The sequence below is a fragment of the Harpia harpyja genome, chromosome 6 (assembly GCF_026419915.1).
Source record: "Harpia harpyja isolate bHarHar1 chromosome 6, bHarHar1 primary haplotype, whole genome shotgun sequence".
Taxonomy (NCBI): domain Eukaryota; kingdom Metazoa; phylum Chordata; class Aves; order Accipitriformes; family Accipitridae; genus Harpia; species Harpia harpyja.
The window spans coordinates 7,005,471-7,018,380 of NC_068945.1; positions in this window are offsets into that span (position 1 = coordinate 7,005,471).

Here is a 12,910-nt window from a genome sequence, read left to right on the forward strand (position 1 = left end):
CTCCTGAAGGCGTGACATTATTTCCTTTATGGGATTATTTTATTTCTGTGACCCTCCTTGCCAGATGGCATCCAATGCAAAAGAAAGAAGGTTTCCTTGTCTAGAGTTTCCTTCCTTGAACTTTGATTACCCTAGTTTTGATTTTTTTGCCCAGAACCACAAGAAAATCGATGTACCTCTGGAGCCATGGAAGGGAAGTACCACGCAGTCTCCCGACCTCCCGTGATTGTCGGTGCCGTCCTCGCAGGGTGGGCAGACTCTGAGCAGCAGATCCAGGTTGAAGGATGTCACGCTGACAGGCTGCTCCTCTGCAGGGCTACATAAACCTCAACTTGCCCCAACTCTCATTGCTCCTGGGAGAAACACTACAGAGCAACAGGAAGCTTCACCAAGCCCGGAGCAAGCACTCCCAGGGGAAACACCAGTTCTTTTTTTTATCTGTACCACCTAACCCTGCAGACTGTGGGCAAGGATAGGGTGACTTCACCTCCTGAGCATGCTGAATGCCATTTACCTGCCTCTCTTCTTAAGACTTATTGCCTCCAACATACATAACTTCATTTCAACAAAAATATCCCAAACTCATAAAGTTGAAAACCAGTTGAGCATTTCACTGGTCACTTGTTTCACCTTGCAGCAGAGTGATCCTTCTCCAGCAGGTCCACAGACACCTGCAGTTCCCTAGAGATCTCCAGCCCACCATTTCCTTGCCCACTAATAGGTGTCGGTAGCGAAGGAACGCTCCATTCTGAAGAGCTTCCAGCCACGAGGATGATATTCCCAGCAAGCGCAGTGGACTGGCACTCTTGGACACCAGAGAGAAGGTTAACATTTCAGCCCGTGTTAGGCCTTCTCTCATGGATCTTCAAAATCAAGCTGAATGCGTAGATGCAAAAAATGAACATAAAACATGTGAGCTGAATTATTTCCCAGAAACCTTACTATACTTAAAAATGGCATGCAACCAAGGGGAAAACAATGTAAAATAATGGAAGAACCTGTAGAAATGCAGTTTTGCTGAATTATGAAGTCTGGTATGGCTTTTTGCAGATGAATTTCCAAACCATAAGAAGGTTGGTAAGAAGAGACACTTGTCCATTCTTTGCTTCTCCCCCACCACAGATATCTCAGTCCTCAGAAATATTTTCCTGATGCTGCAAAATCCAAGTATTAATGTTAGGTGCTCTGCAAAAGTCCACAGCCCTAAGGACTCTAGAAACAGTGAGCAAAAGAAAGGGTTTTTTCCCCCCTACAGCCATGGCCACAAATGGCATTACAGTTATCCCTTCTATTCCGGGAGGGCGAGCTTACCTCAAAGGCCCTTGGACAAGGAAAAAGAATGATCTTTCACTCTGCCACAAGCAATCAGCAGAATGAAAGGGGAGTCTGCATTTGGAAGAATTCAAGGAAGCGTTTGGCACAGTTTTTAAGACAAAAAGAGAAGATCAAACAGGTGGGGAAGAAGAGGAAAAGGTGGAAGAAATTTTGAAGATTACAAAGGCACAGCTGGAGAAACTTCCTGAGGGTGAAAAAGAACCACAATTGGCTAGAAAAAAATGTTCAGATGTGTTATACCCTGCTTTGAGATCAAGAAGGCAGTGAGGAGAAATGAACATAATTTAACCAAGAGAGCAATTAAAGTGTCTTCAAACACCTTAAAACAAACTGTCTCACTGCAAACTGGAATTAGTCCTGTTCTATAGGGAAGTATTTACTACAATCTAAGACAATAAATCACTGTTTTAAAAAGAACAGCTTGTTCACCATGCATGGAGCCAAAGTCAGTCCAGTTTAATGACTTGCAGTACACGAGCTCTAGAGACTTCTGGCTGCATTATTCAACATTGATATACAGCCCTTGGAAGAGCAGAAACAAGTCCTCATGCTAGCAGCATACAGATGATATTCAGGTGGGCAGGTATGATGACACTGAGAAACAGATAAGCAATCACTCAGGAAATCCATCTCAGCAGGACCAAGGGAAAAGGAGCATCTGCCTGACCCTGGTTGGGAAGGAAGGTCACATTAACTTATCCATCCCAGTGTACAGCTTGTCGGCATGGAATCCTCCAGCTGCATCCCTGACCAGCGCCTGTGAAAGAAGTTATCTCCAGTCTCTAGAGAAAATTGTTCGGAGACTTTTTTTCTGGCACATATCCCATTCACGCCACTGCAGTCTGTAAAGGGAAGCCATGGACTGAAAAGACAGCCCCAGAATTAATCCTGGGCATAAGTCCTCCATGTATTGGATGAGACCAGTAGAGAGTAACTTTACCAAGGCAAAGCTCTGCCATGGGTCTTAAGAGGAGATGTTTCATGTGCCCTTAAAAAATTCTTCGATTAGTAGCAAAGAACGTTGTGTTGCTCTAATTGCCATATTAACAGCCTTTGTCAGCTTAACCATTCCCGAAAGATGCAGTTCAGACAATAACAGGATAACCATCCTCCTCACAGTCCTCCTGGTGGAACTGAGAGACTACCCAGCAGGGAATGTTACTAGAGGTCAGAGAGGAATTGGTTTCCTGCATCTACCCCAATACAAGGTTTTGTGGTGAGACTGTCAGATTCGACAGCAGCACTGCTGGTGCATTTGGTGTAGACTGACTTGGCCAAGGTAGAGAAAATGCTTTGATCCCTACTTGGCATGACTTTTGGAGTAAAACACTAGCGATTTTTTGTTAGTTCCCTGAGAACTTCATCACATCATTAGACTCTTCCCTGTCTGAAATGGTTTGCTTTTTCTGGTGGAGTAAAACAATCCCTGGATCACCACATGAGGCCACCATTGCTATTAGACATCCCCAGCACACCTCAGGAGTAAGGTCTTCAGTGAGTTTTGTGGGCTTGTTCCACTCTCTCTGACTCTACAAGCAATGTTAGTTGGAATAAAGTCCACTTACCTGGCTTGCACCAGATCCCAGCTTTCCAGCCAGCAGAAAATCTAGAGATGCCCCACCAGCCTCTTCTCTAAGAGGCTCTTCTCTAGATACATCCTTCTCTCTCCCATTACCTTAGCTTTTCCAGCCTCTCACAATAGGATGTGGCCTCTCCATCAGTGAGACATCGCTCCTATCTCACAGGAACCAGCCACTTTCTGACACTGAGAGAGCTACAGCTTTTAGATACAGGGAGCTCATCAGCTCAGGTTGCTGTCACTCACTGCTTCAATTTGTATGCACGGGATTCTATTCACTGAACTCCTACTGTAACCTGAAGGAAAGATTTTAGATGCACCTAAATATCTATTCCCTCTATTCCCTCCAAATACATTTCCTTCTCCCAGCAATTGATTTCCAAGGAAGCTGAGGTTCAGGAGCTGTTTCTTACAAGCTGACAGCAGTTTGGGTGTCCCCTAGTGGCACTAAATAGAATTTCAGTCACTAAACCCTGGATCTCTGTAAGAGCTGACACCTTTCCCAGCTTAGCACACATCCTTCCCTGACTAGTCATTATCTGCTTTGCTGTGGTCCCTTAGCATCCCCAGCCATGGGCCATAGGACCAAATTCTGACTAACTTCATTTGTGGCAGCCACAAGAAAAGAAAAAGAGTCTCTCTTGACACCAGATACGTTAAGACTTGAAGGGTCTGGTTATTCTGTTCTCTCTTGCTGAATATGAGCCTGAGCCACACTTGTGTTTGTGGCTTTTAGCAAGAATGTTTGTCTTCAAACAGCTGTGTGACTGTGGGACCAAGGACTTGTCAAATACCAGAACAAAGGTATCTGTTGCCACTGCCCTAGAGAGAAGATGTAGATCCACCACAGTGGCTGATGTCAGAGCAGGGCTTTTGTCCATGGAGCCATCCTCCACAGCTAAGAGGAATAAAGACTTCAGTGTCAAAGAAGCAGAAGAGCACCTGCTGCAAAATCGCTAGGCTACATATCTGTCTATAAGATGACATCGTATTTAATAATGAAAAAGGGTTGAGAGTATTACAGTACTGTAGTTATTTTGTTAATACAAATGTTAATACATTCCACCATCATTAATAGTAATAATAATGTAAAAATTCTAAAGTGCAATATGATAGAATATTTCTGGTTAGGAAAAAGGATTTTTTTTTTTTTTTTTCAGAGAAACTTTAAATGCCACCACTCTGCCATGAGAAGGAGCTTGGTGACAAATCTTGGTGGCGGAGTTCTCAGCCCTCTGCAGTGCAGCCCCAGCTCTGTCCACTTCACACGGGGGGAACACTCCTGCATTTCCTTGTCCATAGAGAGCTTCCTTTCAGTCATCCAAAAGCATATGCTTTAGTGTTGGCAAGGTCAGCTCTATAATTACCCAAGTTCCAGAGGCTGAGTGGAAAAGGATAACCTTTCTTTAGCTTTTTTGCGTCATCCTATAACCTTTAAATTGGAACAGCTATCAAATTCAGTGGGAGATTTCATATAATTTTTTATGAGACTCATTATCTGGGGAATACATCTGCCATCAATTTTAAAGCCAGAAAGGATTTCTATGATCACGTAATGTAATGTAATTAGAAAAGGGAAGGGAACAGTGGAAGCCCAACCTACTGGCAAAGCAGCCCTGTAATGCAACTAGCTCTTCTCCCACTGTCACCCTTGCACCTTTCCTGGCCTCTAAATCCACAAGTTACCCTGAAGGGATAACCTCAGCAGGCAGACACCCCACAATTCTGTCAGCGATGGCTTGGCACCCCACACTAGTGACGCAAAGGACCTGCCTTTCACCACTGAATTGTAGTTAGTAAAGGAGAAGTGAATACAGCCCAAGCCTAAAAGACGTGACCCTGTCAAGTCAACTTACTCATCCTGCTTGGGGAGTTCTAAAACAGCTGTGCCCCATAAAGACAGATGCATGGGCAGCTCAGTAGACACTGCCTAATTCATGAACAGCAGCAAAAAAAAAAAAAAAAAAAGCAAACAGCTACTTAGACTGTGCTAAAAAAGGGAGAGAGAAAAATCTAGAGAGTGTCCTAGGGGCAGAGTCTGTAGGCATAAGTATTTACACACCTGAAATAGCACTGCAGAGGAAAAGAAGAAAATTTAAAATAAAATAAAATAAAATAAAATAAAATAAAATAAAATAAAATAAAATAAAAAATCAGGCATTCAGACTTTCTGCAGCTCACCTCTGAATGCATCCTGCGCCCTCTCCTGGAGTGCTGCCTTCATCCCAGCCAAGCCAGGGCAGAGAAAGGAAAACAGAGGTGTGTGATGGAAAGGATCAGAGCTGGGGAAAGGCAGGTGCTATTTAGAAGGGAGAAAGTTCAGGGGATATAATGTAATATAAGGGTTATACGTGAGAGGAAAATGGAGCACTACGCAACAGCTGATGTGGGTGATCTTGCTCCCTACGGGGTGCCTAGAGGGGAAGGGATGGACAAAGGGGTTTGGGGCTATTTTAGCTCATTCCACAGCAGAGTTAAGAGAGTAGGCTCCAAAATTTCGATGCTACAGTGGAGCAGGCAAGCAGGAGGGGGGTTCAGAACTCCAGATTTACTAAAAACTTGAGCAGAAGTCTCTGGCATCAATCAGAATTGTGCCAATCTATTCTCCAAACACAAGTCCAATCAGTAGTACCAATGAAGGGTGCTGCCAGCACAACCGCTAGCCTCTGGGGAAGGTTCCTCAATCAAATCAGAGCAAGATAATGAGAAATAAAACAAAATCTTAAAATACCTTCCCCCTAACCCTCCCTTCTTCCCCGGGCACAACTTCACTCCTGTTTTTCTCTACCTCCTCGCCCCCAGCGGCGCAAGGGGATGGGGAATGGGGGTTGTGGTCAGTTTGTCACATGTTGTCTCTGCCGCTCCTTTCTCCTTAGGGGGAGGACTCCTCACTCTTCCCCTGCTCCAGCGTGGGGTCCCTCTCATGGGAGACAGTCCTTCATGAACTTCTGCAACGTGGGTCCTTCCCACGGGCTGCAGTTCATGAACTGCTCCAGCGTGGGTCCCTTCCCTGGGCTGCAGTCCTTCAGGCACAGACTGCTCCAGCGTGGGTCCCCTGCGGGGTCACAAGTCCTGTCAGCAAACCTGCTCCAGCGCGGGCTTCCCATGGGGTCACAACCTCCTTCGGGCATCCACCTGCTCTGGTGTGGGGTCCCCCCTGGGCTGCAGGTGGAGATCTGCTCCACCATGGACCCTCATGGGCTGCAGGGGCACAGCCTGCCTCACCATGGTCTTCGCCACCACGGGCTGCAGGGGAATCTCTCCTCCAGCGCCTGGAGCATCTCCTCCCCCTCCTTCTTCACTGACCTGAGTGTCTGCAGGGTTGCTCCTCTCACATATTCTCACTCCTCTCTCCAGCTGCAGTTGCTGTTGCGCAGGTTCTTTTCCCCTTCTTAAATATATTATCCCAGTGGAGTTACCAATGTCATTGATGGGCTCAGCCTTGGCCAGCAGTGGGTCCAAATTGGCTGTATCAGACATGGGGGAAGCCACCCCTGTAGCCCCCCCGCTACCAAACCCTTGCCACTCTTGTTGTGCACTTCTAGAGAACCCAGGGAAGAGCAGCTGATCAGATCTTCAGCTTTTCTTTCAAAAGGTGGATTTTCCTTGGAAATCATGCTTCTTGAGACATTTCTATTAAATGAAATTCAAGCCAGTAAGCCCAAAAGATGTGAATTCACTGCAAGAAGTTCTCACTGAGTTTTATGAAGCCGCAAGAGCCATTATATTGCAGCTGGTTGGCATAAATTTCATCCAGGAGTATCACAATCAATAATGTGGTTTATGCTGGGAAGGTATGAGGCCCAAAGTCTGCCAAAACACTCTAGCCTCATGCAAACTGTTCATTTGGGGATGATCTAACTCCCAGAACAGCTCCTCAAACTATTATGGAGAGTACTAGTTGTCATACGTAAAATCCACATCAGGGACTGCTGCAGTGAGTTGGTCCCAGTATCCAGCACTAGTCAATTTAATTTATTAGCACAGATGTCACCTAAGCATCTTGTGGAAATAAGCCTCAGAATCCACCTTTAAAGTCACTCTAAGTGCTGTACATTACACCGTTAAAGTGTATCCTCTTCTCCCATCCGAAGGAATGCAGAGCGGATGAACACGGTGCACCGAGCCCTGAAGATGAACCTCTGCTGCGTTGTGCCTCGAACAGTCATTAATGCTGCTGCAGAGAAGTGAAAGGTTTCCTGATGCAGTCACATTTTCCAGGGAAAAGGCACTAAACAGGAATCAAAACTGCAAAAAAAATTAAACCAAGACAGACCACAGCAGATGCAGCCAAGAAAAGGTACGAAGATGTCAGCTTGCCCCCTTTCCTTTCAAATACAGGCATGCTGCTCTTGCCAACATGACTGCAGTGCTACCCCAGCCCCACACACCAGTGTAGGCACAAGCAGAGTCAGCCTGTGTATATTATCTTTTTCTTCTCATGTCTTTATTTCTTCCTGCTGCAGCATCCCCACTCCATCCCATCAGTGTCTAAACTAGACCACACCAAGTAATTTAGTGTGACTGGAATCCAATGCACCCTTCTCCCTGTATACTCCAAGAAAGGAGCTCTGAGACATCTGACTTCACATGTGAGGGCCACAGTGCATCTCACTCTCATCTGCATGAGCTATGGTCATGGCTGATACAGTCTGGATCTTTCACAACCCTGATATCAGACAGCATCACAGCACCACCAAGAACCATTAGCAGTCTCCTCCATCACCAATCCCCAGCTCCTTGCTAGTCTCACCTCATGGATGGAGCAGTTCCCCCAAAACAGGGGAAAGTCCTCCCTACTTCTGGAGACTCTACCCATAGTTCAAGGTGTCACTGAGACTTAGACCTTCACCCCACCTATCCCTGCAGCCTATGAGATCCACATTGCTCTCAAGGGACCCTGTTTCCCTGGCCAGGGCATGCAGAGAGCCGGTGACTCCCGATGCACGTTCTGGCGCTCTGCTGGGAGAAAGGGAGTTCTGTAAGCTAGCTGGAAGGGTAAACCCCACGACCCCTTCTCCTCCCCACTGTCACAGCGAGGAGACCAGGCACCACATCAGAAGCAACTTCAGAAGGAGGTACAGAGGCTGAATCATAGTAGGACTACAGGGTACCAAGCAGGTCCTCACAGGGCAGCAGAGAGTTGGGCCCCACACCAAAGACCCTGCAGTGTATTTGCACCTCTGCCACTTGGTGGTGCTTCCAATTTGGAACTGCAGTGCTCCCAGCTTGGTCACCATCAGGAGTGCATGGTATGGACAGAAGTCCTAGATGCTTTCTTCCCTCCTTATGTGATACCCAGGTTAGATTCCCATAGGGACATATACAGCAACAGAAGGACTATATTGGGTATACAAAGTAATCAGAAAGTGAGCAGCTGCAGGAGGTAACCAGTATGTGGTTGATTTGGAAGAAGCTACAACTACACATCCCTATATAGTGAAGCAGTTTAGGAAAGGAGGTGACTTCCTGAAACACAATATCTCCTTAACACCTTCCTCAGATCATCACTAAACCTCTCCCAACCCAGGGATGTCCCTATGCTACCTTCAGCCCTTGCTTGACAAAGATGCATACACACGGAGCCTCCACAGACACCTCCAGCTCCCAAAAAACATTCAGGTGCAAATGTAATGTCATATTTTGCTCTACTGAGCACTTACTTAGGCTTGGATTCTCACTATTCCCAAGCTGCTTCCTATAAACCACTGGGGAAGAGGTCCTGCTGTTCTTCAACCTCATAGCTGCATGCCAAGAGAGAAAGATTAAGTGATCATAGCAAAACAAGTCTTATATGAGCATTTGCTACTCCCACAGGACTGGCTGAACTTGCTGACCCTAAGGACACCAGGCTGGGCTCACAGTCCACTCCAGGCTCACTGACTGCAAGCATAATAGAGATCGTGGTTACATGATGCATCTTTGACTATTACAAAGTGGCTTGAAATGGTCATTTTCTGGTCAACATCAAAACATACTTTAAAGGGTGATTTTTTCTATTAATAACCAAGGAAATTATTGCCCTATGAGTATGCAAATTGCTACTCAGGAAATGGCCTGTGCTATTAGGAGCTATTAATGTTCACAAAATCAATACACAGGCAGATTGTCTGTTCCATTCAGAGGTAAACACACCAGTCACACTGGCTTAGAGTGGTCTGGGGGATGGAATATGATTTCTTCCCTTTTAAAGGAGCAACAGTTTGCTATACAGACCTTGTGTTACCTGACAGTGTCACCAAGAACATCATCACTTCAGCTCAATTCTTTGGAGGTGGTAACTAATGAAGACAAATTTGGCCAGATCACAAAGACAAATAGATGTGGAGCTCCCATCTTTCTCTGGAGAGCACTTCTCATCTCCCTTCTTCACAAACTTCAGCCTCTCACCATTGTGTCTACTGACTTGCTAGTTTCCCAGGAGTGGACATTTGTTGCCTACAATAAATTTGAAAAGTAAGGATGAACTCTAGAAAGTGCAGCTAGTGTCCATCAAGCTATTGTTCAAGACTCTTTAACGGTCTGTGGACAAGTTTTAAGGAGTTCATAAAGGTCACTAAGAAAAAAAACAGTTGGTTGCCAGTAAGCTGGTATTTACTGTACCGCTATTCTCACCTCCACCAACAATAATTAGAAGATCTGCAAATCAAAAAAGATGAGAAAACAGTTATCTAACTCCATCAGAGCTTGGGAAAGGTCAGATCTAGATCTGTTCAAAGGGTAAAAGCTATATAAGCCCATTTAATATCATTTACTATTGAAGTTGATCTGATTTTGGTCTAGAGACAGGTTTTCTGTTTCTGCCAATCTTCTGCATGAATATTAGGAAGTCTGAAGAATGACTACAAACAGACATCTAAAGAAAATTAAGAACAGAACAAACATATATGACACTTCCCCATCTTTTAACAGTTTCTAGCTCTGGGGGGGTCTACTGAACCTGATGTTTTTTTTTTTTATTTAGTAATCTGCAATCAACCTCTTTAACTAGAGTTTATCAGCTCTCCCCTTATTTCCATGTAAGTTTCTTGCCTCCTCACCATCCTTTGTCAATGAGGTCCCCAAGTTCTGCTTCTCTTTGCATGAAGTACCACATCCTTCTTTGTGTTTTGAACCTGGATCCCAACAGCCTCATTTGATTACTCCAAGCCTAATTACCCCAGAATAAGGGGGGGGTAACTCTTAATCCCTACTCAAGCTCTTCATGCCATTCATAATTAGACCTCTGTCATACTTTTCCCACTACCCATAGTCCCTTTTCCAGGTGGAAGAGTGCCAGCCCACTCACTCACTCCCCAAACAGAGCTGTTGCTTACATTGATGATCCTCCTTGCCTTCTCCAAACATTTTCCAGTCATAGTCTGAAGATGGGGTACCAGGACTGCAGATGGTACTCAAACTCCCAGCAGAACCTTACTCTTGATTTGCTATTTAGACTGCTACTGAGTGCTGTGGTGATTTTTGATGGAGACGACTATCATAACCACGTAGTCTCATTCCTGATTGGCAAGGACCAACTCGGTGCCTATCACTGTGAAGCTAGGATTATTTTTTCCCCATACCCATCATCCTACATTTACCTACACAGAATTTTACCTGCCTTTTCATTGAACAGTCACTCAGTCTTGTAAGGTCCTTCTGCGACTCTTTACAGTCAGTCCTTTTCCTTACTGCCCTGAAGAGCTTCTTACCATCAGCAAAGCTGATCACCTCACTGCTCACCCCCTCTTCCAGGTCATTTATGAAAGTGTGTAACGGCACAAGTCTCAGGACAGACTCCATCCAACAGTGACTTGTCTCCATTCTATCAGCCGGCCAGCGACTCTAGCCACTGTTTCCCATTTTTAACGATGCCAGGTTCTTCCCTCATCCCATGGCTGTACAGTTCCCTCTAAAGCCTTCTGGAAATCTAACCTAACCAAATAGACTTACCATTATCATTGTGCTTGTTTACCCCTTCAAAGAAATTAGTTTTCTAAGGCAAAACCTTTCTTAACAGAAACTGTGTTGACTTTTCCCAAGGAATTTTTTTGTATTTATCTGACATTCATTGATTCAATTCTTTGTTATGTTGTCTATTAATTTGCCTAGTACAAATGTCAAATTTATCAGACCACAGTTCCTTAGATACCCGTATGGAAACTTTTAAAGAATGGCACCGTGCTTGCTACTCTCCAGACTTCAGGCACCAATGGAAGTCTAAATGGATTATGCAGTGCCATAAGTAATTCCACTATTTCTCTTGAAAGTCATGAGTGAATACCACTCAGTTCTGGCAATTTGTCAGTATTCATTCTGTATGTCTGCAACACAATTTCTGCCACAGTTATTTAATAGGAGAGATGCTAGTCTGTCTTTGATTTCATTTCTTCTAATTCAATGACTCTCCAAATTGTATTCTCTACCGGGATCGCTAATTCACTTCTAGGAAAATCATTATAATAGGCCAATTATGACAGCAAATATAAATGCTGTACTCAAAATTAATAAATTTATACTCCTCACTGCTCCTCCTTCTTCCTGCTGTTTCTTTTATACCTATATTACCCATGAATGCAGTTATGATCGCATACTCCGTGGGCTCTATGGGCCTTTATGGCAGATGTAGCTCAACTGATCAGTTAGCCTTGCACAGCTTATGCCTTCTTCAATCCTTCCTCCAAAAACAACCTCCCAAACTTACCCTGAACCCGACTGGATCAAAAAACTCCTTGGCTCATCCACCATACAGCAGTTAGTTACACTGCAGTAAGTCACACTAAGAGGGTGTCACAGAACTTACCATCATGTTTGAGGAAATGTAGGAAGACAGATTTCTGGGGTTCACAGACCCAGTCCTGGAGTAGCTGTATCTTCCACCAGGACTTTCTGAATCCCACATTTCAGAAGGAAGCCAGATAATAATGTCTTTTTCCCTCTGCATCACTGAAAATGAAAAGGTACCCTTCCCTTCCCTTCTTTTTGTGCAACTAGACCACTAGCCTCGATTTCTGGCTGCTTCCCTCATTAGAGTAGCAAAGATCAGATTGTGTCCATGAGCCAGGTTGCATGTCATGCTGTCCTGTTAAAAGACAGCTTGTCCTAATAGATAAGGATGTAGCATTAGGGATGGTGCTGGCATGCAGGGAAGAAATGGCTAACGGTCTCATAGGCATGAATGTGAAGCGTGCAGGAAATTGTGAATCATTGATAATACAGCATCACCACACATCAGTGCAGTATGGTTCTGTGCAAAATTATGTGTTTCTATGGGGTGACTTTTTTATTCTGTAAGTATTTACAAGAGTGGAGGTCAGGGCTAAGCTTACAGCCTGACTAGAAATGCTTTTATCTCCATCATCCATTTGCAGTTCTGATGACTTACCGTCTACACGCAGCCTGAGAAAGATGAGATAACCGCTCCTCCCTTGGCAGTACTTCAGATATTTGTTGCTTGCTGGATAAAATGGGCATTTTCGTAGGAAAAACATTTTTTTTTTTTCTAGGAGCATTTTGAGTTTTAATTAATAAACAGAAAAGGGGGAGAGGTGGTGGTGATGGGTAGATAAGGGGGTTTGCATCATTGGACATGACTAGATCTGAATTGTAACCCAAATCTGATTAATTATAATTAATTTTTTTGGCTGAACAGAAGATGATTTATCTGATACTATTGCCTGTAACATACCTGGACATAACACATTCACCTGTAAAATGCTTTGGCAGTTGTGAGCAATCTCATTTCTACATGTTGCTGCAGGTTTCGACCACTGCTGATGCAGGGCTTGCAGTGATAGTATCTGTAATGATGGGAACCAAGACACGTTTTGGTTCCTCAATGGCATCTGTACTGTTCACTTTAATGTAGAGTTTTTTTGGACAGTAACTTTCTTCTTTCCTCCAAAAGAGGAGCCAAGAATCATCTGGACTGAAAGAAGGGGAAGAAATGAAGCAAGTAGGCAAGTGGGGTCAGGCTGAGACTGTGGTTTAAAATAAGGCAGCTGAGAGAATAAAGGC